Source organism: Protopterus annectens, chromosome 12.part0 (genome assembly GCF_019279795.1).
Source record: "Protopterus annectens isolate FY-2018-M chromosome 12.part0, PAN1.0, whole genome shotgun sequence".
Taxonomy (NCBI): Eukaryota; Metazoa; Chordata; order Ceratodontiformes; family Protopteridae; genus Protopterus; species Protopterus annectens.
In genome coordinates this window covers 431330797-431355830 of record NC_056746.1, presented here as the reverse complement: position 1 = coordinate 431355830, position 25034 = coordinate 431330797, and the positions used below count along the sequence as shown (strand labels likewise).

The 25034-nt window shown below is 35.5% G+C and overlaps 1 protein-coding gene across 2 annotated transcripts in view; it reads left to right on the top strand.

Moving 5' to 3' along the window:
* Positions 1 to 25034, top strand: part of BAIAP3 (BAI1 associated protein 3) — a 2552914-nt gene that overhangs the window by 500821 nt on the left and 2027059 nt on the right. The window lies entirely within an intron of this gene.

Below are 25034 nucleotides of genomic sequence, written 5' to 3'. Positions count from 1 at the left end.
TGACTTGCTCATTTAGTTCTCTGTTGCACATAATGCACACGGTATTTTTAATTTTGGTAATTTTATAAAAGTAGATGTTAGTATGTATCATACAAGTAAGCAAATAAAGCATTCTGTCTTTTGATGTTCAGTAAATGTTCCTGTCCTGGAATTTTTTTTTACCATGTACTTATTTCTTAATGTAAAATGTGTCCAGAAGTAGATGACAGAAATTACATAATGATGTAATAGTTTGTTGTAGCTGAAAATATTTGTCATATTTTGAAAAGAAGAAATGTTTTTATGTGAAATTTTGTCATACTAGCCCCATCAGCTTATACCTAAACACACACACACACACACACACACACACACACACACACACACACACACACACACACACACACACACACACACACACACCACTTATTTGTATGTAAAGTGTGTGTGTGTTTATATGGAAGAACGCCAGTGCAACAAGAAAGCATGTATGAAGATTAGAGAAGATGCATGGCTGAGCCAGGTATGGAAATATAATATATGAGTAAAGCTGATGGTGGAATACAGGAATAAGCAGGAGATAGAAAAGATGGGTCATGTTAAGAAGGAATACTGGTTGACTACAAAGAAGCTAAGATACCAGTCTCAGTAGTAAAGAACAAGGCATTGAGGTAATCAACCAGCTTTTGGAAAGTGGCTCAGCAAATGGCACAATAAAACTCTATCAGGTTGTAAAGTAAAGACGGAAAGATAAAGAAGATGGTCATAAGATACCATTTATAAGGAATGCCAGCAACAGCCTGCTCACCAGTCCACAGGACATCAAAGGCAAATGGAAAAAATGCTTCCAGCAGTTTCTGAATACAAAAAAAAAAAAAAAGAGAGAGAAGCTGGACTTCCCATACATGGCCTAAATGAAAGAGGAAGAGTATTCTTCCCTAGCAGAAGTAAGAAGAGCACTAAAGAAAATAAAGTGGAGTCAGATGAGATCACTGCAGATGTGATCAAGATGTTGAGTGAGTTAGGGGTAAAATGGCTCATGTGGGAACTCGAAGTGTGGAGAGAAGTGTATTGCAGATACCTAGAGGATAAGTATTCTAGTATTCAAGCATGTGGTGGCCTATTGTAGCAAAGAGGTTGGAGGGGATAGATCAACAAAGCTTCTGATAAAATATTTAATGATGCTAAATACTTAATATTTTAAAATGTTATAAAGACTTAGACACTCCTAGTAACATTACTGAACAGGAAAATAGAAATATTTGAAATAGATCAACTTTAGAACAAATAAAGAGAAATGAAAAACCCATTTCAATGTCAGAAATTGAGACAGATTAAAAAGCTAAAAGATAACAAGGCTCCTAGTAATTGTAGTATTATTCCTGAATTGTACAAATTAGTCATTCATGATTTATTAATTATGTTAATAAAAGTCTTTACTGAAATTAAAACCACTTCTAATATCCCACCGTCTTGGAAATCTACTTTAATTTTTTCAATTTTGAAACAAGATAAAGTTCATTTAATGTTCCTCCTATATACCGATAGCCTTTTAAATTATAGCCATTCTTGCTAATAGAATAAATCATTTTTACCTGTATTAGTTGATGATAATCAAACTGGATTTATACTGAATAGGTGAACACAGGATCATTGTGATCTATTACTGATGGATTTACTGCACATCAGCAAGTCAAATGGCATCAGAAATCTTTTGTCTAGGGATCTAAACCTCTTCTGCAACATCAGCAGAATAGTTTGGAGGGACAGGTATCAAATCTCTCAACCTTCCATCTCCAAAATGAGAAACACTAGGCCTCATAATGTGGAACAAATGGGCAAAATGTGGAACACATACTAATGACATACTAACAACTTCAACTAGGAAGGTCACAGGATGGTTAAAATTTGCTTGATTTACTTATAAAAAAAGATCTTTTAATGAATTAATATGATTCCTCTCTATTTGCCATGGATTTCAGTTAACAAAATTCCAAACATTGAATTTATGACAGACCCTTTCAATGTGGAACTTCGAGGAACAGAAGATTTTTTAATACCCCAAATGAGGTACGTTCTTCATAATGAGGTACACTTGAGAGGAATGACATGTATATCTCCGAGGATACTGCTGCTGTGGAACCGACTCTCCATCCACATAAAACAAAGTTCATCCCTTTCCATATTCAAGTACAACTTAGATGTATGGACATGAAACAGAAAAATTACTCCAGGATGGGTCCCTGCACTACTAATGGGCAGAAGAAGTTCCTAAGTGCTTGATCTCATGCATGGATCCCATCAAATTATCTGTTGTATGATCCCAGTTATTCTACTTAAGGTTGACATATAATTATTGCCCATGGGATGGATAGGGTCAATCTACAATCAAATGGTATAGGTTATTATTTGGAGTGCAAAAAGGGAAATTGGCTTGGCTTAAAATGGCCCACAAGGGCAGCTAGCCTAGTACTTACCTATAATATTAAAAGAATAGTTACCATAATAGATTATGCAAATAAAATGAAAACAGAATTATCAATAATTAGTCTAAATTTAAATAAAGCATTTGATTCCCTTTGGGAAAAACCCAGTTTCCATGAACTACCACATCGATGGTAGTCCACTGAACACAGAAGGGGTTATAAGAGATCTGGGAGCACGGGTTGACAGCTACCTCTCTTTTGACCACCACACTGCCACTGTGGTCAGAAAGTCCTTTTATGTGGCACATCTCATTACTATGGGATTTGCATCCAGGAAGAAAGGGATCATTATCTCCCTCTACTCTTCCCTCATTAGGCCAATCATCAAGTACAATGCCCCATTTGGCATGTACCACACTAGACACCTGCAACAACTAGAGAGGCTGCAAAAGTATCTCACAAAGAGGATCCTAGGCCTCCAGCACTTGTCCTATATGGACAGACTTAAAAAAACTCCAACTGTTTTCTGTCTCGTATTTAGAGGCGATCTCTGCTTGACTTATAAAGCCATGTCTGACCCAGCTCTGTTAGAAATGCTACATCTAAAGAAATCCCAATCCCTCAGCACCACATGCTCCAGAGACCTCAGTCTCATTACCACAATCAACGGAACATGCTGGAGGGACAGGTTCATAACCCAGAGACTGCCCATGCTATGGAATAGACATCCCATACATGTCAAACAGAGTACCTCACTGGCCCTCTACAAGAGAAATATTGATGAATGGATGGGAAATAGAAAATTCACCCTGGGATCACTCCAGTGGCTCTACTCGATAGAGGCACTGGAAACTGAGGTTGGGTGACACAATGCCAGGGTAATCTTATGGGTTAGGCTTGTAAAGGCTCCAGGGCCATTAGCCTAGTACAAACCTATGAACCTGTGATTGTGTTATCTCTCTAATACACTTCAATACAATTTTACAAACAATTTCATAGAACTCATTAATCATCTTTATAAAAATTCTGACACTTCTGTCAAATAAGTTTCTTCTGTCTCACAATCAATTAAGATATATAACGGTACAAAACAGAGCTGTCCTTGGTCACCATTATTATTTGCATTGGTTATTGAACCTTTTGCTAATTATATCATTGATGGATTTAAAATAGATAAATATACCTCAAAAATCCAACATTTTGATGACATAGCTGGTAATAGTCATCTTTGATTTCTTTAAAAAATACTCTACATTAATTTGAAATAAATTATCATCACAATAAAACAAAACATGCTGGAGGGATAGGTTCCTGACCCAGAGACTCCCCAGACTCTGGAATAGACTCCCCATACATGTCAAGTGCCTCTCTGGCCCTCTTCAAAAGGAACCTTGATGATTGGATGGGAGAAAGGAAATTCACCCCAGGGGTCACATCAGTCACCCTGCTAGACAGGGGTCTAGGGAAGTAAATAGTGTGGGAAGAAATAGCCATGGAATTGTTATGGCTAGGCTTGTATAGACCCTAGGGCCGATAGCCTAGTACCAACCTATGAACCTATAATTTTGGGTTTAAGATTTAACCACAGTACAACGAATGTTTTATTGATTAATAATTTTAATATAGCATAAATCTTGGTTTTAGATTATTGTCACTGTTGAAATGATGTGCAAACATGGGAAAAGGGGTTGTGGATGGATGGATGGATGGATGAATAAGTGTAAGAAATTTTTTTACTATGAAAGAAATATTGACTTTAATTAAAATGAGAATTGTACCAAAAATATTGTATACTGTTCAGACTATTACTTTATTTTCTTCTAAAGGTTTTCTGAAAAAGAAATGAAAACTATTCTTCAAAATTTTTTGGCATCCCAGTAATTTTAGAAGATCATATAAGAAGTTGAGATGATTGCCAGATATATAAATGTATGCATTATTTTCTGTTATGAAAACAGTAACATTATGGTTAAATTCAAATTATGTAGCTGAATGAAAATTAATTTGTAAAAGCATATGGTTAATTAATAATTTTATACTGACAAAAAACTTTTACAGTTATAGGAAAAAAACACCACCTCCAGAACCAGCAATTGAGCATGCTTTCGTTCTTTTAATATGTAAGAACTTCTTCAGAAATAAGAAGGTACAAAGAAAATCAATATATCCATATCGTCATATGGCAATAAAGCAGTAAAACGGTAACAACCAATGAAATAACCCTATCCTTCTTAAAATATGCACATAAGGTAATGAAGTGACCTGAAAAACCATGTACAGTATAAAGCAAACTAGTGAAAAGCGTGTCTGTCATGTGAACTCGTGTAAACCATTTCAAAGCACATTTTAAACTGATATTATCATTCAGACTAGGAGCAGAATCCACTGCCAGCAAAAGCTGCCATCTGAGTTCCCTAACCTCCAGAAGTGTAGCATAGTCACCAAAAATCAATTCAACTTGTTATACTAAAAATAGAATTTTTTCAAAATTAGTACAAGTTAATGCCTAGCTAGCACATTTTGATAGCCCACAATATTCCTTTATTCTGAATGACAGCTTTCTGCAAGTCTTTCCCACATAGAAAAAATACAAGAATTACAAACTGCAGCATAAACCAAATTAGTGGATGAGCAGTTAAAATGATGGGCAAACGTAACTTTAAAGTCATTGTGTTTAAAAGTCTTAGCAGTTCCCTTTGAAAATTAACTTGCAACAAACAAATTTGCCACACTGGAACATGCCAGGCTGGTCAGTAATGTTTCTAACAAAATTTAATACCAGTGCTGAGTCTCTGTTCTCAAGTGAATTTCTAATTGTTTTAGTTTTTTTTTTTTTATATATATATGAAAACAATGGATAATTGCCTAACATGTTAGACACGTTGTCTGGACTAGTAACAATGTTCCAGTTGTGAGAGATGACATTTCTCATACTTTTCATATCCCTACAAATAGGTATCGTGAAACTCATTGTCGTCTCTGGAAAAGCAGCAGCAGTATTTTGTTTAGGTATAAAACCACAGTGAAGAATGTGCTGAAATTTACTGTATCTGTCTCTAGCCACTTCATGAGCCACACTCTATACACAGGATCCTTAGGGTAATGTTTTTGCAAAAACAGATTACAAAAGAAGTCCATCTCAGCAGAAAAAGTAGTATCCATAGTATCTCACTAAAAGAATCACAGGCCTAAAGCAGATACCATATGCTGACCGTCTAAAAAAACTCCAGCCATACTCTGTAGCATATAGTCTACTCAGAGGCGGCCATGTCAAACCCTGAGCTGTTGGACATGCTCCACTTAAAGAAATTCCAAGCCCTCAGAGCCACACTCTCCAGGGATCTAAACTTTGCCATCACAATGAACAAAACATGCTGGAGGGATAGTTTTCTGACCCATAGACTCCCCATACTCTGGAATAAACTGCCCATACATGTCAAGCAGAGCGCCTCCTTGGCCCTCTTCAAAAGGAACCTTGATGATTGGAATGGAGATAGGAAATTCACCCTGGGGATCATGTCAGTTCCCTGCTAGGCAGGGGTCCAGGGAAGTAAATATTGTGGGAAGAAATATCCAGAGAATTGTTATGGCTAAGCTTGTATAGGCCCTTGGGCCGATAGACTAGTACCAACCTATGAACCTATGCTAACCAGTCTGGAGAGTTAATAATTAATAACAATTAATAGTTAATTGTCCTGATTACAAAAAAGTTGCTTTCAGTGTAAGTTACCACTTACCCTGAGAGCAGGATGGAAGCAGGTGTTTTGGAATCTGGTACCATTAATAAGCCTGCTTATACATAGACCTTTCACCAATGTAAGGCACTTAAACTGAGAGCAAGTCTTTTGGAATCATGGCAGATTTATACTTAGAGCAACTCTTTTGGAATCTGGCCCATTATGTCTACTTTGCATCGATAAATATTACCTAATAATTTTATTTTGTTTTCAAAGAAGTACTTTACCAAACTATTGATAAACCATCAGATTAACATCACATTAGTAATATCTTTAAAATATTTAGAAAATTTATTTATGAGAATCTAAATGTAAAAGCATGGTTCTTTTCATTATTTCCCATAACTTTTACTGAATATTGTTTGTTTATATTCTTCAAATATTAATAAGACGCTTATTTTAATAAGTAACTTAATTTTGGGGATTAGATTTTAAACTGTACTAAAATTCTCTTTTCTGATTTCTCAGTGGAAGATTTCAATTTTGATTTGAATAATTAGGCTATTATGCAGGTAAATGGGCACTATATAATAGCTAAGCTAGAGGTAATATTTAATATGAACAAAAGCTGTTTCCAAAATTCATTGAATTCCTAATCAGCTCTGAGACTGATGCTGAGATTAGCACATCTTATCTATCTAAAATATATATACAATTAAAAATTATAAATCATGCATCAAAGAAAAATACTGGAATTACTTTACATAAATGTGTAATACAGTTTTATCAGATAGTGATAAAAATGATTTTGCAATTATTAGGGAGAATGTCTTCTTCCTTTTATTGGAAACTTTTTTCATGAAATTTTTTGTATAATGCTTTTACAACTCCTCATAAGATTGAAGTTATATATATAAACAAGATATTAAATGTTGGAGATATATTTCTATATTAAAAGTTGACTGGCTGCATATGGTATTTGAATGTAACATTTTTCAACCCTTTTGGGAAAATGTTAATAATCTTATGCAAGCTTTATAGTCTGATAGCAGGTTTATTCTTACGAATCATTGGTATTATTTAATGCTCTAGTTCATGGAGTCACTCCAAGACCACAGTATCATCTTCAGAATATATCAGCAATAGATACAGAAGTTGTTACTAAAAATTGGAAAACTGTATCTACATCCTCAATTGTAGAACTTACAAATACTGCGAAAGTTGTTTAAGTAACCTTTGCACTGATAAGATGACAATTAATAAAATCACTTCTAGTCACAACTATTGGTTGAAACTAAATCTATTGGAAAAATATGAATTTCTTGTCATAATATTAATATTTACCGATTTGTAAAGCTTGATATAGACATATTTGTAAATGGTTATTTGTTATCTTCATGTATTCAAACTTTTAATAAAAATAAATATATAAAAAACTGATGTATGCAGATAATGTGGCATTACAAGCAAACCCTGAACAGGAACTTCAGAAAATTATAGGGGAGCAGATTGCAAAAATGAAGGCACATGGGATGAAACTCATTTCTGAAAGAGACTCTGACAAGTGCAACTGCTATGTGGACAATGGCTAATATTATGACCATACTATTAAAATGTTAAATACTGAAACTAGTGTAACAATTACCAGTTGTAAACATGTATATAAACTAATGTTGCATTCATACTCTTTTTAGAATTTTACTCAATATTGGCATTACGCAATCAGTATAAAGTGAATGTTCTAATCTTTATATTGCCACTGTTTGCAGATTTACTCACTTCTGTAGAAATATTCCAGACAGTTTTGGGCCCCTATTGAAATGTCAGTACTTATAATGCAGATTGCCAACACACAGAAAAAAGGCTGAAATGCAGAATAGTGAATATCAACCATTGCTGTTCTCCTTTAAACTTGTTATTTCGCAGGGGGAGAGCCCCCCAAGATTATATACACCAACTCAGAGATTGCCATACCCTAGAGAAAAGGGTATATTCTGTGAAATGGCCATCTGGACTTGGCATTTGCAAGTCCATTTTCTCAACCATTTTGGTACTCACTGAAGCAGGTCCCAACATTGCAAATGTTTACTGACTTGGTCTGAGTTTTGTTAAACTTTAAATATAGTGACGACTTAACCTACACTGAAGCAATATAACAGTTTATCATCCTACAGTATAAACAATGAAAGTAAAACCATCAAATCCTACACTGTAACAAGAAATATATGATACCATAGTCATCCCTGTACATCTAATCAGAGCAAAATTGTAATATATTCAGATATCCTATGAAGTATGTTGCCTTAGATATGGTTCTACTGTTGAATCTCGAAATACTGAAATATCAAATTTCAGTATCTTGAGATGAGAATAATGAAAATCTACTACAATGAAAAATTAAAAAACAAACGACACTATACTAAAAGTTCATAATACCAAATTTCCATATAAAACAACCAAAAAAACTAAAGAAAGTTATTAAAATAAAAAAATACTTCAAACTAAGAAAGAAACCATCACACAATCCAACTGGTATTTAGCACTTTCGTTCCTTTATTAGTGGACGGATCTTTAGAATATAAAAGTTAAAGAATGGAAATCATATATGCAATACATATATACATAGATAGATGGTTCTACTTTTGAATCTCAAAATACTGAAATATCAGTTTCAGTATCTCGAGATGAGAATAACAAATGTGCAATTGTTCGAAACTGCATATTGACAAATCTGAGGCTGCCGAATCCAAAGTAGTTGTCGTGTGGCCTGTTCTGCATAGTATACTGTCCCTTTAAGGTTTAGTGGTTTCTGGGATGTAAACCTGGTGGCCAATGTGTGGTTTTGTTCAGAGATTCAGGCAGGTTTTTAGTGTGTAAGAGTTCTGGGTAGAAATGTGTTTTGTTTTAAACTTTTGGGAAGTTTTAGGAGTAGGTTGGGGTAGGTAGGTACGAGTGTGATTGTGTATGTGTAAGTGTTGAATGTGGTGATTTTTGTACATGTGTAGTGTGTGTGTTTCTCATGGGTATAAGTATGATAGTATGCAATGGGAGTGTAGGATGTGTTTCTCATGGGTATAAGTATGATAGTATGCAATGGGAGTGTAGGATGTGTCCATATCAGATCCATGAAATCATACATAACCGATGACCAGATCACCGAGACAAGATCGCCGAAATACCACATCCCTGATAATGGTAAGTATATGTATTACAGACAGGAATGTATTCCCATGTCCGCAATGCAGTTAAAAACAAAAATAAACGTGTATAGCAGTGGGGCAAGCACCCCTGCACCCCTACACCTCCCCTACATAAATCTACCAACTCCAAGATTGCACCACATTGTGTGGAAATGGGAATACATCTCATTTCCCACTACTCATCATTGTCAGGGATGTGTTGTGTTGGCGATCTCGTCTCAGTGATTCAGTTATTGGTTAAGTGTGTTGTTGTAGAACTGATAAGTTCCCCTATATATATATTTATATATATATATATATATATATATATATATATATAGATCTATATATCTGAGAACCTATCTGGGAACCTATGTAAACACTAACAGATCATAGGATCCATTCTTAATCTCTTAGGAAACCGTCTGACTAGATGTATGCTTGTTGTACCTGGGATACTATAATATGCAGTGTAATATCCTGCTACTACTCTTCTTTCCGCTATAGATCATTTTCATTCCATGTGACTCTTCTATTTGCTGTTTCACATTTAATAGCAAACAATTAGTATAAGCCTTGTCATATATTTTGATAATGCTTATACAATTTAATATTTGCTCTGCTCACTTTCAATAACAACCAGTTTAACAGATTAGTATAACTCTTGTTTAGAATGTTTTTATAATAGCTCTATAAAACTTGTTGAAACCTCTTTATATACTTTATATAGGTGTCATTAGGCTCTTTGAAAAAAAAAAAACACAGAATGATGTTATTTCTATTCACCTTGTTGAATTGATAACATGTTCTATTATTCTAAAAAGAGCCCAGGTTGTGGGTGAAAAAGGCTGACTGACCAGTCCATCTACTCAGTTAACAATCTGAAAAAAAATAAATACAATAATATACAATAAAATACTGTACAGTACAATATAGTAAATATATGACCCAAATGTTTACAGAATCTGAATATATTGCATTTATCCACCCATTCATCCTTCTTTCTATCCATCTAGCCATTTTAGTACCTACTTCCTCCATTTCAGAGTCATGGGGAGCAGAAACCTATCTCAACAGCAAGTGTAAGGCAGATAATATTAAATATCATCCCATTACATCACAATACACACATGGGCAATCACACCATATTCTCTATACTCACAATTCATATTTTGATTGCTTGTCTGCTTTCATATGCAGCTCAAATGTAACATGCATGCATTTCAAAGAGATAGTATGCACCAGATAATCACCTATTCAAAGCATCGACAGCAAAACGGGACACAGAGGTGCTATCACACACATACCATGGATACTTTTTTCATGACCTTCAAAAACCATAAAAAAAAAACTATGACAGTTTCTAGCCTTGCTGTGGTCTTAATCCTATTTTGATTGATGAATATGATCATTTAACAATACTAATCACTTGTTAGGAGCATGCTGTCTTTGAGTTGGAGCGTTTTCTGTACAAGCATTTATAGGCATTTCACACTTAAGGTACCTATCGCTTAACTGTTGTTTATACATGCTGCATACATGTGACTCATTTATTTTGAGATGTTTTGTATCATTCACAGAAATAAAGGACATTCTGTATCCCTAATACTTGAGCCATGTATAACCATAATGAAAGACTGTCACAAATATTGTTTTATATTTTAAGCCCGTTGACACGAGCCAATAGTTTTTCCTTTTACCATATTTAAAAATTGTCTGGAGTGTGTGAGCTTAGCCTTCAGGTTTAATCACTTTTCATTGAATTGCCTAGTTTGGGGCATGCAATTGGCAGTTTTTTGTAATTTAATTTTGTTCTCATATTTCTGTATTGTAGTATAGTGTTGGCTTTCTAAATGTGTGTGCCCCATCCCATCTTTTATTTGTACACTGCTCTGTACGCTAATATAGATCTTTAGGTATATTACCTGTATTAAATTGGAGAGGCCCTCAGTGTAATGAAATGACTTTTGTTCCCTCACAGGTCTGTTTTTTTTTTCTGTTACCAGATACATTCAACTAAAAGAGAGAAATAAGTCTTTCTCCTCACCTTAGGAAACCTTATGTAAAGTCAGCATTGTGCAAAGTTGTCCTTGATACAGAAATCGTACTACTCTGTTAAGATATTATGTGCATGAACAATGCCAATTATAAGGTATTATTTGCTTGAACATGTTGATTTATTCAGTTATATTTGTCTAGCTGAATGAACATATAGCCTTGAAGTTACTTCTTGCAATTAATGGTGTATGATATGTTTTGTGTTTTCTTTTTCTGTCTCCTTTACTTTTACAATATGATGAAATTATTTTTCTTAGTTTCTTACAGATTTCTTCTGCTGTTTTGCAGGATTTGATACCTTGTAGTTCCTCCCATTAATCTTTAGAAAACAAATATTGCTTGAGAGATCCCAGGGCTTATTCTGCTTTGATAAAATAGTTTCAGATTATATTTCTGTTAAAACTCAATATAAATAATCTGTTTTATTTATGATTTACCTTTTATCATGATGAAACTTTGTAATATGTTTCTGGATATAGAGCACAAAACCTCTTAAATTAGGTACCCTCGGAAAATTGCTTTAATTTCTTATACATTAGAACCTAGAAGGAGGAGCCCTGCAGGCTTCATGAGATAACTAACTATTAAGGAAGCAAATAAATCCTTTTGATGTCATGACCCAGCCAAAAAAAAAAATTGTCACATTTCATTTTGTTGAGACCAGAACTAAGGCTAAGTACAAACATGAAATAAAATTATAACTGAGAAACTAGTTTTCCCAGAGAGCAATACTCCATCCATCCATCCTTAACCCCCTTTTCCCATCTTTACTCATGAGGTCAGGGTCTCACTTCAACAGTGACAACCATCTAGAGCCAAGGTTTTCACTGCCAGGTGGCTAGCCTTGCTGCGGTTGTTCTTGTGCACCATACAGTTGTGCACTCACACCTATAGCCATTGTACAGTATCTAATCAACCTACTGAATGTCTTTGGAGTGTCGGAAGAAACCGGAGCACCCAGAAGAAACCCATGTAAACACAGGCCGGACATGTAGACTCCACACAGAAGTAGCTGAGAATCAAACTGGGGAACCTCTTGCTGTGAGGTGGCAATGCTCATATATCCCCCAGTATGAGACTTTGTTTTCATACCTCTAATCTCTGAATATATTAACTCAAACATTACACAACTCCATGATAAAGAAAAAATTTAAACTTTTTTTTTTTTTTTTACATTTTATCCAAGTTATCTGATCACAGACATTTTAAACAGATAGTGCATTTGACAAATCAGACACCAGGATTTGCACATGGAATAAGGTGTGCATTTTAGGCAAAGAACTATTAATGAGATATTTGAAAAAGCAGGAATATACAAAACAGTAAACCAGATGAAGTCAGAAAAAGAAATATAAGAGAGGCAAGCCAGTAAGGATGGTATTGTGAGATAGGTTAGGACAAGACAAAAATGAAAACTAATGAAAAATATATTTAAATAGAAAAATAAGTGGTGGGAAGAGGGGGCTAAGTCCATCCATCTATAACCCTCTTTTCCCATTTTTGTACATGGGATTGGGTTGTCACATCAAAAGTGATCATCATCTAGAGCCAATGAGTTTACATAAAAAATGGCGATATAAAACAAGTTGAAATAGATTCAAATACTAGCATTACTGCAGCAAGTTTGCCCACACCAGAGTTTATCAAAACAGGTAGCAAAGTGTTATGTCAAACTGAAAAAAGGAACATTTATTGAGATCTTTTTTGTGACTCTAATTACGATAGTTATGGGACAGAGAGTGGTGGGTTTAGATACTGAAAATCTTACAGCTAGACCTAAGAACCAGTTATGCTAGGAAGTAACCTTTCTTCAGCCTGGTTGAGTGTGTTTGAGTCATTTAAATTATGCGGATGTCAATAACTTTAAAAAACAAATACATTTTGACACACAATTATTAAAGTTCAGAGAAGAAGAGGTTATAACTACAGTGTACAGTGGAGGACAAAAAAGTGGGATGAGTACAAAGTTTGTTTTGTGTTTAATGTACTGTTCATAAAAAGTGAAATGTAGCTTTACAGCTTCATCTTGAAACTCTGTTTTGTGGAGGGAGTCAATTAAAAAAATAGGAGATCTTAATTGATATTATAGAACAAAGCAGATTATCTATGGTGTAACATAGAACCATATGGAAACACGAGATAATATAAAGTGGTTAGATAGCTGGGTAAAAGTATATGATATACTGTAGCATTTATTATATTTGACTAGAAAAGAGGAGTAGAAAGTCTTTGCCCAAAAGGAGATTAGATTAGCAGACTTTCATGAACTATAGCAAGATTGTTACCTAAAATCAGTGACAAACTTTATGAGCTTTGTAAAAATAACAAAGCTTTGCAAATTCAAAAGGCATCTGGGTGATGGAATTGCACATGCTGTGAATTAGAACTATGGTTTGTTTGATTCCCTAGTAAAAGAAAGACAAGTAATATTGAAATCCAGGTGGTAGTCTAATCGCATTAAATTCATAAAAGACCTAAAAACTGAAGAAATTAAATCATCTGACAATATGTTAACATGAAATTAATCTCAATGAAGAAAAAATGTTACTTTGATAATAAATATGCTCCAATCTACATTGATATTGAATGTGTTAAATAATATTTGGGAAGAACATGAAGAATTAATAAAACACAGGTTTGACGACTGAGGAATTAATGGTTGATTTAAATGTAAGAGCAGTCCAGGACAATGTTTGCAAAAGTTTTGTCAAACAGAAAATATCAACAAGCTAAAAGTCTTATGAGATAAGAAAGCACATAATGTTGAGGTTTATTATGATTTATGACTTGGTTCTCTTGAATGGAAGTGGAATACAGAGACAATGTTGCCAATAAACTTTGGAAAAGAATGTCTATTTGTAGACTTTTAAAATTAGAGTGCATGACATAGCAATTAAATTGAAAGTGACTACTTAGCATTTTGTTTAAAATTAAGGAGGGTTTTAGTAAAGACAATACATCTTCTATCACGGGAACTGAAAAAGATATACATTAGCTGACAGAAGAAAAGATTTTAACCTTATATATTATAGTTTGCAAATCAAGACCTGAAGAATATTATTAATCTTGCTGTAGTAGATGAGGTGGTGAATGTGTTGATGCATTGAAGGGATCCCATCAGGAAATTTTGGATAATGTCAAAAATCATATTTTATATACATACATACACATATATATATATATATATATATATATATATATATATATATATATATACACACTGTTTTAGTAGGAAAGCAACAAGTAGTTGATTTGACAAGGAATGTAAGTGGAAGAATACAAAAATAGCACAAAGAAAATGTTGAAAAGTGGATATAAGTAAGAACATTTCTGATTACATAAAATCAGAAGAAAAAAGAAAGCATTACAAAAATAGGATACATGAGAAATATTAGATATTCTGAGAAGAAATGGAGGGAAAAGTTTGAAATAATTCAGAGTAATAACATGAAAGCATTTTTGGGAGCACTTGACCAATTATGGAGGGGAAGCACTCAAAATGGTGACTGGCATATAGATATTTTAGCTTTGCAGAAATGCTTTTAACAAAAATGACAGGATTTAAGTAGTGTCATATCTGGTATGAAAGTAGTCCAATAAGATTTATGGAGGACAATGGAAATTTACAATAAAGATACGTGAGAAGTTAAAGAATCTAAAAAAGAAAAATGCACCATCTCTTGATGGAAATATAAGTGAATTACACAGAGAATATTCTGAAAGTAATTTAAAAAAGTATGCCATCAGTATTGGACTTATTTAAAGCTTGAAAACACCCCAGAGTTGTGGAAGGGAGGAGTTATATTCACTGTTCTTCAAAAAGACTACTGAACTATATAATAATATGCAAGCCAGTTACTTGACCTGTCCTTAAGGATGTGTATTTCTTTGATCCTGGAGGTACTGAACAATGAAATAGGATAATGCAGAAAGTACAATATATTTATAGAATTAATAGACCAGAGTTAGACACATGTTGCATTTATCATTATATTATAGAAAATATCTGAAATACTCTGAATTATGGAATTTAATGAACTAAAAAGGAATAAAATGATTTGCTTTCTATAACTGTGCTCCAGTGTGGTTCTGAATGGACAAAGATATTAAGTATAACAGAGGATCAGTATAATAAGAGGATTCAGCCAGGGTAACTTTTTAATTCTCTAGATGTTATTGATATATATTGATTAATAATGAGATTGGTTGAGGATGTAAGTATAGAGACTCCAATAAATAGGCCACCTACTGCCATCAGTTATGTAGATGATTTGTTGATTCTATCACAGGTACATAGCAAAGTTGTATAAAAGGTGCTCCCCAGTTAGAGACTTGTTATTTTAATTTGGATTCACAAAGGGAAAAAAATAGAAACAAGCAACTGTGTCCAGAGCTTTTTTGTTTACTAAACAAGAAAAATCCTTATTAAATTATCACTTATGACATAGGCAATCATACATTTATATGAATGAAAACAAACCATATTGATGTAATTTTATTTGCAAACATTATACATCACTTATAATATATCCAGTCACTGTCAGTCAAACATTCTATAGTGCATTCATATCCTGCCTTCTTTTAAACCTCATTCCTCATCTGCATGTACAGTTCCCACAATTCCCATTTTTTTCTATGTAATTTGCTCCTACCCTTTTCTAAAGATCCCTGCTGTTTTCTCTATTCACTACTTCTAGTATAATTGTTTTAGATTTTGATTTCCATTTCCTAGTATTTGCTTTTTTGGCAGCCACCATAATTAGACACATTATTGCCTTACTATGTCTGGACAATTCCAGTTCAGTATCATAGCTCAGAACAACATTTCCTTAGTCATACCAATTTGCTCACCCAGTATTTCTAATAGAGTAGTCTACAGGGAATTGTTAAAGTCTACCAACTCATTACACTACCAGAAAATATGTTGCCAGCCACTGTTCAAAGCATTTGTGTGAAAATGTCATGATATGAGAAGAATTGTAAAAGATATTTGTTTCCTGTTCACGATGGGGAGTTAAAGGAAGCTATGCTTCCATTTCATAAAACATGAATTTGAGATACCATTTATGAATTTAAAAAAGAACAAAACTAGTAATGGCAATATCAGTTCATAGTCTTTTTATTGTTTTGTCCCTGGCATCCATCTAGTTGGCCATCAGCTGCTCAGTGCTTTTCCTAACTTACTGCCATGTAACTGGTCCTCTCTTGCAGGACTTTTTCAAAGGCCCTACCACTCACTGTGATGTATTGATATGTACTGTGAGGCTGGCCAAGCAAGGGACAGCTCCACCTCCTTGATAATCCCACATGAGAAGCATAGCAGTTGCTTAAAGTCCTGGCCTGGATCAGGATTTAGTGAGTGATCTGCCTTTTATTACATCAATTACATGGGGCAGTAATTGATCTAGGTAATCAGGGCTGTAATAGTCAAGGCTCTTCTACACCACTGGAGTGACTTAGACATAGTGTATATGTCATATGAGAAAGACTGAAAACTGACCACACATTATATTAGACTGTTCACTTGACAGGAAGCATAGACCTAGTTTATTTAGTGCTATTAATGGCTTGAGCTATGGTAAAGTTATATTAACCATTGTAACTGAAATGACAATAAAATCTTTAATACAAGTAACAAACGTACAATTAATGAACTTGTTAAACAGCAAGAAGCGTGACTGCATTATGGAAAAGAATAACAGGGAAAGGTCAAGGTTGGTTGGTTTTTATTTTTTCTGAAAAGCTTTAAGAATGGGTTATGAATCTTTTAATGTTGTTGCTGCAATGGCTGACAAAACTTGGAACTAATCCAAAACTAAAGACAATGCTAATGAGAGTCTTGAGGAAACAGTCTGTATCATTCTTGCTAAAGTTATGAGCAAAAACACAAACAAAAACAACATCCCTTGACCTAGAAACTTCATTCGTTAGTATATACAGTATGATTAGAAATGCCAGGAAGAGTTATAAAAGAAAAACTCCTCTGGCATTCTACTATATATATGTAGATGGGTTCATGTCATTTGATTGACAGTTCATTTCACTGACAGTTCATTTCACTGACAGTTCATTATATATATATATATATATATATATATAACTATATATAACAACTCCAGGGTCGCACAACATTGTGTGAAGGGGCAAATGTGTGTGTGTAATGAACTGTGTGTGAAATGTGTATATATATATATATATATATATATATATATATATATATATATATATATATATATATATATATACATACATACAATATGGACAACTGCATGGATCATGGAATGGTAACAAAACAATATATTCACATAGCATGAACACATATTTTTTCTAGGTGTTTTCTCCTTGATTTAAGCATGGTAATTTCTTATTGTTTGAGATACTACTTGAAAGGATTTCACAACATGAGGGCCATGTAATTTGCAGATGTCTTCTAAAAAGATCATCACCTCTTGTAATGAACATTCAGCTTATCAGTAAGTAGCCAGCATTAGTACGCATGAAGTTAGACCACTTAAACTACGTCTACTACTTCAAAAGTACTTGCAGTAATGACTCAAAAGAAGGGTTCCTACTATAGCTATAGCTGATAATGACAGTGAGATATGTTCGAGGAACTTCAACACCACTATTAATTAAGCAGGTGAAGAAGCCATTAACTATACCTTCTTTCACCATTAGATAAATACTGTATGGAAATTCAACCCACTCAACCAGAAAAGAATAATTAATTGTTCATGTCTAGATGGCCGGTCATGTCAGCAGAAAAACAAGTTATATCAGCAGCTTATGAGAAGCTCAGACAGTGAATGGAGATATTAAAAATAAATTATGCCTAGGAGATTCAGCTTTCTGTTGACAAATGTGACATGCAGAGCTTTCATGTTGAAACAAGCCCTTATTGACCAAGTTTTCATGTTTACTGCAGTAACTATATTAAACTGCTTGTTACAATGTTAGCTAACAACTTGCTGCAGTTAGAATATAGGAGCAGACAGCATTTTTTTATCTTCAGCTTTGAGAAGACTTTGTTTTTTCCTTTTATTTAAACTCCTCAACTTTGAAATGGGTTGGTGGGGGGGGGGGGCAGTTTTGGGATGTGCACAGCATGCCAGAGGAGATTGCTATAGTTCAGTGTGGTTCAGTCCTTGAGTAACTCGTCTTTGGCATTTTTTCTTTTAAGTCAAAGTTAATGTTATGGGGCTGATAGCCCTTTGGTCACTCCTCTTCAGCACTTCTTGTAGATCAAAGTTAATGCTAATGGGTTGTTGCTGACCAATTTTACACATATCTGCAAACTTGGTGCCATCATAAACTCTCCAGAGCACACTGAGATCCTCCAAGAGAATCTGTTCTGAACAAATAGCATGTGCCACAATCATGAATTAAAACTAAAACCCAAGATGTATGCAATCATATCCTTTGGCAAGCATTATTCCCCTCATAACTATCACATTGACAATGCACCCCTATAAACTGATTCCATAGTGAGGGGGTTCTGTGAACCTATGCCTACAAAAACTGTCCTTTGATCACCATTTATTCACTGTTGTAAGACTTTTTTATTGCACAGCATATATTTAAAAGTATTGAGTCTAGGTCCATGGATGTAATCAGTCATCTATACATGGCATGCATTAGCCTGATCATTGAGTGTAATGCCTCTTTCTGTATGTACCTGTCCAAACACTTGTCATGAATGGAATGAATACAAATATTTCTCTTAAAAATCAAAGGCCAAAATTGTAATGACTATGCTGACCATCTCAAAGCCTTGTCCCTCTTCTTAGTATCATACAACATACTGAGGGGTGATCACTGACTCGCATATAGAGCTTCAAGAAACCCTAGTCTGTCAGACCTATTACTCATTTGCAAGTCCAGTGGTGTCACAAACTCCCACTCAAGGGAATTCGGTCTCATTTGCGAAATAAATAGAATATGTTGGAGGGCTAGGTTTGTATCACAAAGAAAACCATTTCTATGAAAGTCTTCCACACCACTTAAAAAAAAATATATATATATATAAAAATCTATCTATCTATATATATATATATATATATATATATATATATGTGTATATATATATATAAACACGTCTCGTAAGTGGTGCATGTACCCACTACTATGCAAGGATTCAAAGTACAACACCACGGACACAAATGTGTATACAGTGCTAGTATAAATATCTCTAAAGTCTGTTGTACTGCAGCATAATGCAAGGAGAGTACATTCCCATTATAAATAGTCTCAAAATTCTAACTTAAAAAGAAAATCTGCATGCAAAAAAGATGTAGCCAGAAACTTCCTTTTAAACTTCCCAATAAATGTAAACTATCCATATGCACTATATATAATGGGAATGAACTCTCTATCCTTTATGCTGTACTACAATGGACTTTAGAGATGTTTGCACTAGTGCTGGATGCATCTGTTTGTTGTTGGTGTTTATATATATATATATATATATATATATATATATATATATATATATATATAGTTTCATAGTTTCATAGTTTAGTACTAGGCTATCTGCCCTGGGGCATTTGTAAGCCTAGCCATAGTGATGTGGCTTTTGCCACCCCATGAAATGGTACAAAAATGTACAGAATAAATTTAGAATAATGTGCCTCTGTCTAGTAGTGACACAGTGAAGGTCCCCTTATGTAATAGAGTTAGTTTACTGTGCCCCTGTCTAGCAGTGACACAGATGTGACCCCTGGGGTAAACTTATGATCTCCCATCCACTCATCAAGATTTCTCTTGAAGAGAGTCAGTGAGGGGCTCTGCCTAATATGAACTGGGATCCTGTTCCAAAGCATGGGAAGCCTCTGGGTTATGAATCTATCCCTCCAGCATGTCCTATTCATACTTGTGCTGAGGTTTAAGTCTTTAGCTCTCGTGGTCCTGATGGATTTGGATTTTTTGAGGTGGAGCATGTCCATCAGATCCTGATTTGACATGGCCTTGTACGTCAGGCAGAGATCACCTCTGAGCAGGCGGTATGCTACTGAATAGAGCTGAAGTTTCTTTAGTCTGGCAGAATAAGACATATGTTGGAGACCCTTGATCCTCTTGGTGAGGTACTTTTGTGGTCTCTCCAGCTGTTGCAAATGCTGGGTGAGGTACATACCAAATGGGGCATTGTACTCAATCATGGGTCTGATGAGGGAGGAGTATAGGGGTACAATGACATCCTTAGATCTGGATGTGAATTCCTTCATGAGGTGTGCAAGGTAGAATGTTTTTCTAACCACTTTGGCAACGTGGTTGTCAAATGAGAGGTCGCTGTCGACTTGGTTCCCTAGGTCTCTGATTACTTTTTCCATACTCAGTGGGTTGCTGTCTATGTGATAATTTGTGGGTACTTTGTTTTTCCCAAAGGGGATGACTATACATTTTTTGGCATTTAGTTTAAGGCCGTGACTCTGGCACCAGTTGTACGTTTCTGTGAGGCCTTTTTGTAGGATGTATGTGTCCACTGGTGTATCGACTATGGCGCCTAGTTTGCAGTCATCTGCGAACTTTGTCAGCCACAACCCTCCTATGTTTGCTTTAACATCTGAGAAATAAATGCTGAACAAGAGGGGTCCCAGTACAGATCCCTGTGGGACTCCACTTGTGACTGGCTTTGAGTCTGACATTGCTCCAGCGATTTTAACTTTCTGGGTTCTGTCCTTTAGCCAATTTGCAACCCATCTAGTGATATAAGGGTTTACGCTTAAGCTGTTGAGCTTATCTATGATGCCTGAGTGGGGTATTGTGTCGAAGGCTTTAGCCAAGTCCAGGTAGGCTGTATGGACTGCTTTGCCCTCATCAATGGCTCTAGTGACTGTTTCGAAAAAGTCAACCCGGTTCAAAAGGCAGGATCTGCCCTTTACAAAGCCGAACTGGGTGGGGTCAAGTGTCTTTAGGTCCCCTATGTCTCTGTTTATGAGTTCCATAATGATTCTTTCCATAGCTTTGCAGACCAGGCTGGTTAAGCTTATGGGGTGGTAGTTTCCAGGGTCTGTAGAGGTACCCCCTTTGTGGAGTGGGACCACTGTTGCTGTACGCCAGTGTTCAGGTACATATCCTGAAGTAAGGCTAAGGTTAAATAGCATTTTTATGTGCGGGTTTAGCTCCTCTTGGAGTTCACGTAGCACGCAACCTGGGATACCGTCAGGTCCCATTGATGCTGTGTTTTTAGCTTTGTTTAGGGCGGTTCTCGCTTGGACATCTGAGATGACAGGGAGATTACATTCAGCTGGGATAAGTATTTCTTCTTTTGGGGGTGAGGGAGGGGAGAAATTTGCACTGAACCTGTCAGCCAGAATGTTGGCAATATCTGTGGGTTCAGTGTATTTTTTGTTGTTGTGAACTAACTCTGAGCATATCTGAGGGTTTCCGCCCAGGTTTCTAACATAGCTGAAGAAGGCTTTGTGGTTATCTTTAGTGTCCTTAGCGATTTTTCTCTCAAAGTTGGCCTTGGATGTTTTTATGAGAGAACGTAGTTTTCTGCTAATGTTGATCAGAGATGTCTTCCCTTTATGGGATTTTGTTCTGACGTGCAGTAGCTTCCTTCTTTTGTTGTACAATTTGTTAATGGCTGAGGTCCACCAGACAGGACGCTTGCCTTTGGTAGAGAGGGACTTGGATTTATTTGGGATTGCATGATCCATGCATTCTTGGAGATGTCCATAGAAAGCATTTGTGAAGGATTCAGCATTGTGGGATGTGGTATCCACTTGCACAGTGGACTTAAAGGATACCATCTCAGTCTTAAGAAGAGTGAAGTCTGCTTTTGAGAAGTTTTTCACTGTGGTCTTTTGTGCTGGGGGTGGAGGTGGGATATGTATATCCAGGGTGATTAGTTTGTGGTCAGATCTCACTAGTGAGGGGTATACGTCTGGTGTGGAGCATTTTGTCCCCATGTTTGTGATGATTAGGTCTAGTATATTATCTTCCCTAGTGGGAGAGGTGACTAGTTGTTCCAGTGCATTTGAATTTATGAATTCCAGGAACCTTTGGGCTAGGGTATTAGGGCTAGAATAATGTACCCAATCTTTGTTTGGGTAGTTGAAGTCTCCCAGTATGATGGTATTTTGTGATACATTCATATCCTCCAATGTCTTCAGGAAGGATGAGTGGGGTTCCTGAGATTGGTAGGGTGGTCTGTAACATGCTACCAGTTGTATAGCAGTTTTGCCTCTGGTTAGTTGCACCTGTATGGTTTCTGATGCTTCATGTGTTGCTACTAACCTGGAGGTGTGGGTGTCCTTGATGAATATGGACACTCCCCCTCCCTTTGTGGTTCGGCCCGGGTTTTGGGGCCGAAAAGCATGATACGTGGTATAGCCTGGTAGTGCTGGGGTGCTCTCAGGAGCCTTGAACCAGGTTTCAGTTACTGCACAGACGTCGATGTTCTCCATGCTGAGGAGTGCATCGAGTGCCTGTATCTTGAGATTTAGACTTCTGGCATTGAGCAGCATTACCCTTAGTTCTTTTCCATTTTTGTTTTCTAAGGAGGTGGGTTTGTCTTTTGAGCCTTGCCTAAAAAAGGCACTATGGGGGTGGCAAGAGCCTTAGCCAATATCCGGAAGCCCAGTGGTGACAGGTGTAAGCCATCCCTTGTGAAGCAGCGTGGCTTGTCCAACATGTCATCCCAGGCAGACAGACATTGGATCCCCTTAGAATGATAGAATGACACCAGTACTTGAGTGTGTGTGTGTATATATATATATATATATATATATATATATATATATATATATATATATACACACACACACATTTCCTTTACTCTATTCTAATGCAATGTGGATGAATGCATGGAGAACCAGAAATTCACCCCAGTTTAGCCCCCCCGTCCCCCGTGGAGAGGAGGAACAAATGCTCAAAAATATCCTTGTTTGACTCATTTCTGGGTTATTCATATGAAAAATGTAAGGACTAAAAACTACCATGAGAATATAAAGCTAAGCTTGCTTAGATCCTCAAAGAGCAATAGCCTAGTAAGTACATATGACTGAGTAGACATCAAAAACTTCTGAAAATCCCTATGACATACTTAGGAGTAAAAAGGACAATGTACCACTCTGGCTGACTGCAGTTTGCCACATATTATAATGTTCTGCTGGCCCATTTTGTTATGTATCAGTACCAGGTAATACCATAGGCGTACCTCTCAACTGTCCAGAATTTTGAAGAATGCCCAGATTTTTGCCTTATATTTTTGGTCTGTTCTTCATAAAATTTTTAGTTTTCCGACAAATCATTTTGAATTGAAATTGTTAAATAATGACAGACGTGAGTTTCAGACTTCATATCATACAGAAAATTAATTCTAATGCAAACCTGTTAGTCTAGTAACTGTCTTAATTTATAAGAGCAATATTTAAAATCTGTCCTTGATTTTGGAACTTTGCTCCCCCATCATTTTGGCTTTGTGTAGAATTATTATTATAAGAGGATGAGAGATATTAACATGTGTAATGCCCATTACTATTCTGCCATTTTATACTTCATTGTGTGGCATAATAAAATGTGATGGAAAGCTAAAACAAGTTACATTTTGTGATTGTTTCCCTTCAGATTTGATGTGTGCCTTTCACCACTGTCACCAAGACAAATGCCTTATTTTTGACAAACTAATATATTCACTTAATTGTCATTAAATATAGAAACTCATCTGATTTCACAAATGGCGGCTGATGGTTGTGATGCCAATGAGCTGATATTTTCTTCTAGTTACTCTGATAACAGGATGAATCAGCGTATTACTATGAAGGGATTGTGTGTTTTAGTTTTCTGATGTAAAATATAGTGCACTATTTTAATAAATTGTTTAATTATATACTTTTGCTGATATAACAGTCTATTATAGGATTTTGGCAGTTAGAACATTAACAAATTTAGCTGTCTTTTTATATAGAAAAAGTGTTATATGGTATAGAACAGTTTTCAGTTCACATTAAGAACCATTCAACATAAATGGTAAGTCTTTTTAATTCAATTTAGTATGTGTGGATTATACCTTTTCTAAGAGGTTAGTGTGCTATTCATGTTCAGAGCTTTCTGTGATCACTGATATTCTTGCATTACTTTACATGTAAATAAACTGAGAATCGATTAGTGTTGGAAATGAATGCATGGGATAAGGGGCACAAACCATCTTCATTCCTACTTTATCTGCAGACTGCTATTACAGAGCTACTGATAATGTCTTCTGCCGGAGAGATGTACCATTCCTGATGTACAAAAATTCAGTTTTTCATTTGAAACTTTTAACTTAAAACTAGGATCCATCCATATTGCAAGCAGAGTTAGATTCCTTAGATTATAGTTCATTAGTCCTAACCGTAATATGTCCGTATGCCTCCTGGACTGAAACTGCACAATGTTTATATACAAATTGTTATATGTAATTATTTGATGATGTAACCTTATAGCTGTGCATGACCCATTCTGTAGTGATCATTGCACTATGACTCCTGTTTCAAAGCAGAGGACAGTCATACAAAAGGGAGGAATATTAGAATATATAGCTCTGCATTATTAGCATCAATCAAATCTTAGAGTATCCTGGCATACACAAACTGGTGATGTGCAACTTTGTAAAATGACTACACATTGGTTCTGAAACATTTGCACAGCATTATATTGCCTTTTTAAAATAGGCTATAACCACACAGGACAAAGCGAACAACAAGTTCACCATCCCCATAACTAACCCTAGA